Below are 6,951 nucleotides of genomic sequence, written 5' to 3'. Positions count from 1 at the left end.
TCTGTGGGCAATAAAAACACGGCGTCCACTCACCCTCTGCGCTTTCACTGGGAGCTGCAATCCTGAGCTGTTCCTAAACGGCCATCTTGGATCCACCTCCGCCTGAAAACTTTTTTCAGTTAAGTTATTTGACTGTCAGTTTAAAAAATTATATCTCGGTTTTAACATTTTTGTCTCAAAGTATCAAAATTTCTGTTTATGAATCCTGCATTTTGTGTTTTAAAGAGGAAGGTCTTCTATTCCAAGATTCAAAAAAAAATTAAAACTTTTATGACATTATATTATAATAGCATTTTATTTTCTTCCTTTCTTTCTTTTTTTTTTGAGATAGAGTTTCACTCTTGTTGCTCAGGCTGGAGTGCAATGGCGCAATGTCAGCTCATTGCAACCTCTGTCTCCAGGGTTCAAGTAATTCTCCATCTTCAGCCTCCCGAGTAGCTGGGATTACAGACACGCATCACTAAGCCCAGTTAATTTTTGTATTTTTAGTAGGAACGGGGTTTCACCATGTTGGTCAGGCTGGACTATGAACTCCTGACCTCAGGTGATTCACCTGCCTTGGCCTATAATAGCATTTTTCTATGCTTATGTACTTACATCTGTAATTATATTTTTATGTTGCAGAAACAACTTTATTATCCTTATTCTCTAATATTTATATAATTGTCACAAAACATTTATTGGCTAATTTACAACTTCTCCCACTGATTTAGACATACAATCCTTGCTATATAATGAATTCTAGATTTTCTATTCTGTTCTGTTGCTCTTTTTGCCTAATTCTGAACCAATAACGCATTAGCACATTGTTACGGTAATACAGGCCATCAGTTTCATTTTTCTTTTGGTCATAATATTGTTGCAGATTCTGGCTTCAATTTTCTGTAGACAATCCCATATTATGCATGCATCTGTTTGCTTTGTGGTGGTTTCATTTAATATATTCTCGTATACTCCTTGTATTTTTCTATGCATGAAAGTTGCCACTTTAAGCTTGGTCAATCTCAATTTTTTTTTTTTTTTTTGAGACAGAGTCTCACTCTTGTTGCCCAGGCAGGAGTGCAATAGCATCATCTCAGCTCACTGCACTCTCTCCCCTACCTTTTGAGTTCAAGTGATTCTCCTGCCTCAGCCTCCTGAGTAGCTGGGATTACAGGCATGTGCCACCACCACCGGTTAATTTTGTACTTTTAGTAGAGATGGGGTTTCTTCATGTTGGTCAGGCTGGTCTCGAACTTCCAACCTCAGGTGATCTGTCAGCCTAGGCCTTCCAAAGTGCTGGGATTACAGGTGTGGGCCACCAGGCCTGGCCAGTTAGACTCAATTTTAATATTTTGGACAATAACACTTTATACTAGGGCGCCATGCCAGGAAATACACAATGTTTTGTTGTCCCACTGTGGTGGCCTCTAAAAGTGATCAGTGGGTTCAGGCAGAATGCTCAATGTTACCATTATATTGTCTTTTTAATAATAAGGTAACTTTTCACAAATTGTTCATGCATTGATGGTCATTACCTGAGCTAATAATTTCAGTTGGCAATTAAAATAAGAATTGTCTGATTTCATGATTTCTTCCTAATTTATTAGCCAATGTATTGTGTAAATGATTTCTTTTTATCTTCTATGGAAATTTGGTTTCTGTATTCTACAGTGTGTACAGGAAGTGCAAGATAGACATTATTTTCCTTCAGTTGTCAATTTTCAGGGAAATAAGTTGGCAGCTCAATTGTCCAGTTACTTCCAATGATGTCTGCAAAGATCTATCTGTTTCTCTCTATTTCTTTCTGTCTCAGTCTTCCTCTCGCTTCTTTCCCACTCTCTTATTATGAAACCTATTGGTTTTTCAATGTTAAATGTGTTTCGACTGATTGCACTCATTATTCTTTTTGATGTTCAAATGGCCTTGTCTTTGGCCAGTGGAAGCTGCTTTATTGCCTGTCCTAGTACTGCTGGACAAGACCTGTTACTGCCTTGATATCACTCTTGCCTTCTGACACACTAGAGTCTCTCATTCTTAATTTCTTGTCCTTGATATGCTTTTAACTTTACCACTCTTTCCCATGCTCATTATTTGGGCATTTAAACAATTTAAATCTATTTGATTGGAGTATGATTTACATAGAATGCATCAAGTTAATTGAGTTTTGACAAATGTTTACCCATCAAACAACCACTGCAATCAAGCAAGGTACAGAGGATTTCTATCGCTGCCCCTCCCCCACCAATTCTCCACCTCTTTCCAATCAGTGCCCTCAGGAACTCCTGGTCCCAAGCAATCACTGGTGTGTTTTCTCTCACTAAAGATTGGATTTTGGTTTTGCCTATCATGAAATTTCATCAAAATGAAATTGTGTAGAATATTCTGTCTTATGTCTGACCTCTTTTGGAATAATGTTTTTGAGGCTGGGTGCGGTGGCTCATGCCTGTAATCCCAGCACTTTGGGAGTCTGAGGCAGATGAATAACTTGAGGTCAGGAGTTCATGACCAGTCTGGCCAACATGGCGAAATCCCGTCTCTATTAAAAATACAAAAATTAGCTGGGCATGGTGGTTCATGTCTGTAATCCCAGTTATTTGGAAGGATGAGGCAGGAGAATCACTTGAACCTGGAAGATGGAGGTTGCAGTGAGTGGAGATCATGCCACTGCACTTCAGGCTGGGTGACAGAGGGAGACTCCATTTCAAAAAAAAAAGAATAATGTTTTTGAGATTGATCTTTATTTTTCCATATAGCAGTGGTTTTGTTGCTTTTTGTGTCCAAGTAGTATTCCAATTGAATGAATATTCTGGAACTCTTTCATGCATTTATTTGTTGATAGACATTTGAGTTTTTTTTTTTTTTTCCAGTTTGGGGTCTTACAAAATTTTTATGAATATTCATATACAAGGGTTTGCGTAAAAAATTTTTTTCATTTTCCTTGAATACCTGGGAGTAAAATTACAGGGACATATACATATGGGAAATATAGATTTAACTTTTTGAGAACCTGCCAAGTTGTTTTCCAAAGAAGTTTTACCACTAACTCTTTCTACCAACAATATATGAGCATCCCAGTTGCTATACATCCTTGACAACCTTTGTTTTAATTTATACTCCTTTTATGAGTAATGATTTTGAATACATTTTCATGTGCATATTGGCATATATATGCCATTTGTATATACATATACCCTTGTATATGTATATACATATACCATATATGCAAATGGTATATATATGTGTGTGTGTGTGTGTGTGTTTGTGTGTGTTTGTGTGAAGTGTTGTTAAATTATTGTTCTTATTATATTATATATAATCCTATTATACATTATGTTATAAATTTAGGGTTATTTGCCTTTTTATTAAGTACTGCTTCATTACATATTTTAGATACAAGTCCCTTGCCAAATGTATCTATTGTACATATTTTCTGTTAGTCTAAGTGTCTCTCTGAATTTTCCTAATGGAATCTTTTGATGAAGAGAAGTTTTTCATTTTTGAAAAAGTCAAATTTGTTCTGTGTCTTATCTAGAAAATAGCTTTATACTTCAAGTTTATAAAGATAGTCTACATTTTTTTAAAAGAATTTTATAGTTTTAATTTTGGTCTATTATCCATGGTGAGTTAGTTTTTGTATATGGTATGTCATAAGGGTTATGATTAACATTTTTTTTATAAAAAGAGGCAGTTTCAAAGACAGTATAAAGGAATTTTTCCCATTGTGAAAGTGTAGCAATTCCTCAAAGACGTAAAAACAGAAATACCATTTGCTCCATCATTCCCATTACTGGGTATATACCCAAAGGAATATACATTTTTCTTTTATAAAGACACATGTACACATATGTTGATTGCAGCACTATTCATAATAGCAAAGACATGGAATCAACCTAAATGCCTATCAATGGCATACTGGATAAAGAAAATGTGGTATATATACACCATGGAATGCTATGCAGCCATAGAAAAGAACAAGATAATGTCCTTTGCAGGGACATGGATGGAGCTGGAGGCCATTATCCTTAGCAAAATACCACATATTCTCACTTATAGGTGGAAGCTATATGATGAGAACACATGGACACACAGAGAAGAACAACACACACTTGGACCTATCAGAGTGTAAAGAGAGGGAGGAGGGAGAGGATCAGGAAAAGTAACTAAAGTGTACTAGTCTTAGTACCTGGGTGACAAAACAACCTGTACAACAAACCCCCGTGACACAAATTTACCTGTATAACAAATCTACACATGCACCCTGATCCTAAAATAAAAGTTAAAGAAAAAAATACATATATTTTTAAAAAGAACTTTTTCTTACAACATGAATATAAGCCTAGACATAGTAAAGTAAAATAATGAACCACAAAAATTCCCTAAAGCTCATGATTCCAGGTCCTACCTAGCTCTTGGATAGCAATGGTAGAGCCATCCTGTGCCAGAAGGGAATTCCTACCCTGAAGGAAAAGACCCAGGCCTGGCAGGATTCACCACCCACTGGCTAAAGAGACCTTGGCCCTTGAATACACATCAGTGCATTTTAATAGTTGCCAAAGGCCTTGGGCAGGACCCAGTACTGTGCTGGTTCCGGGTGTGACCCAGTGCATTTCCAGTGGTGATGGGCATGGGAGTGCTTCTGTCATCCCTCCCTCAACCTCTGGTAGCCCAGAAAAGGGGGGAGCAACTCAATTTGTTTGAGGACAGGTAAGGGAAGAGAGCAAGAGACTCTACCTGTAATCCTGAGAATTCTCTCAGATTTTACCCAAGATCACCAAGACAGTACCTCTAGGAGTCTGCAAGAGGCTCAGTGCTACTGAGCTTGGATACCCCCTACTTCAGATATGGCTGCAGTGACAAAAACTTTAGATTTATAGCACTCAATTTCCTTTGAATACCTGGAAACACTTCTCAAGAAGGACAAGTACAAACAAGCCCACACTGGGAAGATTAGAATAAATACCTAATTTTTCAATGCATAGACACCAGTGAACATCAACAAGCATCAGGACCATTCAGGAAAACATGACCTCACCAAACAAACTAAAGAAGTTTCAGTGTGTTTGGCAGCAGACTTCTGAGTAGAAAACTTACAGGCCAGGAGAGAGTGGCATGATATTTTATATGTGTTGAAGGGAAAAACAAAAACAAAAACAAAGGCTTTTATCCTAGAACATTATATTCAGCGAAAATATCCTGTAGATGTGAAGGAGAAGTAAAGACTTTTCCATACCAAAAAATAATAATAATGAGAAAAAGCTGAAGAATTCTAATTCTGCCAATACCAGACCTGTCCAATGAGACAGGAATTTCTTCAATCTGAAAGAAAAGCATGTTTACAAGCAATAAGGAATCATCTGAAGGTACAAAATTAACTGGTAATATAAGTATACAAAAAATACAGAATATTGTAACACTGTAATTGTGGCGTGTAAACTACTCATATCTTGGGTAGAAATGCCAAAAGATGAACTGATAATAACTACAACAACTTTGCAAGACATAGACAGCACAATAAGATATAAATAGAAACAACAAGAAGTAAAAAATCAGGGCGATGCAGCTAAAGTGTGGTGTTTTTATTTATTTTCTCTTCACTTGTTAGATTGTCTATGCAATGTGTTAAGTTGTCATCAGCTTAAAACAATGGGTTATAAGATATCATTTGCAAGCCTCCATGGTAACTTCAAATCAAAAATCATACACTGGATTACCAAAATTAAAAACTGAGAAATTAAAACGTAACACCAGAGAAAATTACCTTTGCTAAAAGAAGGACAAGAAAGAAAGAAAGAAGGAAAAGAAGACCATAAAGCAATCATAAAACAAATAGAAAAATGGCAGGAGTAGGTAATCAATAATAATATGAAATGTAAATTAACTAAACTCTCCAATGAGACATAAAGTGGTTGAATGGATAAAAAAGCAAAACCCAACAATCTTTTCCCTACAAAATCCACACTTCATCTATAAAGATGCACATAGACTGAGAATCAAGAAAAAGATAGATGTTCCATGTAAATGGAAAACAAAAAAAGAACAAGAGTAGCTATACTTACATCAGACAAAATAGATTTCAAGACAAAAACTATAAAGAGAGATAAATAACATAATCATATAATGATAAAGGGGTCAATTCAGCAAGCAGACAAAACAATTATAAATATATATGCACTCAACATGGGTGCACCCAGGTATATATAGCAAACATTATCTCTCACTATATAAAGTGAGAGATAGAGCCTAACACAATAACAGCTGGAGGCTTCGACACTCCACTTTCAGCCTTGAACAGATCATTCAGATAGAAAATCAAAAAAGAAACATTGGACTTAATCTGCATTATAGTCCAAATAGACCTGATAGATATTTACGTAACTTTTAATCCAGTGGCTGCAGAATACACATTCTTCTCCTCAGCACATGAATCATTCTCAAGGATAGACCATATATTAGGCAACAAAACCAGTTTTAAAAAATTAAAATTATATCCAATATAATCTCTGACCACAATGGAATAAAATTCGAAATCAGTAATAAGAGGAATTTTGGAAACTATGCAAGCATATGAAAATTAAACAATATGCTCCTGAATGACCAGTTGGTCAATTAAGAAGGAAATTAAAAAATTTATTGAAACAAGTGACAATGGAAACACAATATACAAAAATCAATGGGATACAACAAAAGCAGTTTATAGCTATAAGTGACTACATCAAAAAAATAGAAAAATTGGGCCAGGTGCAGTTGCTTATGCCTGTAATCCCAGCACTTTGGGAGGCTGAGGCAGGTGGATTAGCTGAAGTTAGGAGCTCAAGACCAGCCTGGCCAACATGACAAAACCTCATCTCTACTGAAAATACAAAAATTAGCTGGACATGGTGGTGGGCACCTGTAATCCCAGCTACTCAAGAGGCTGAGTCAGGAGAATCACTTGAACTCAGGAAGTGGACGTTGCAGTGAGCTGAGATT

This window comes from Cebus imitator, unplaced genomic scaffold, assembly GCF_001604975.1.
Source record: "Cebus imitator isolate Cc_AM_T3 unplaced genomic scaffold, Cebus_imitator-1.0 Scaffold488, whole genome shotgun sequence".
Taxonomy (NCBI): domain Eukaryota; kingdom Metazoa; phylum Chordata; class Mammalia; order Primates; family Cebidae; genus Cebus; species Cebus imitator.
The sequence above is the reverse complement of the archived record's forward strand: the minus strand, read 5'-3'. Positions refer to the sequence as shown.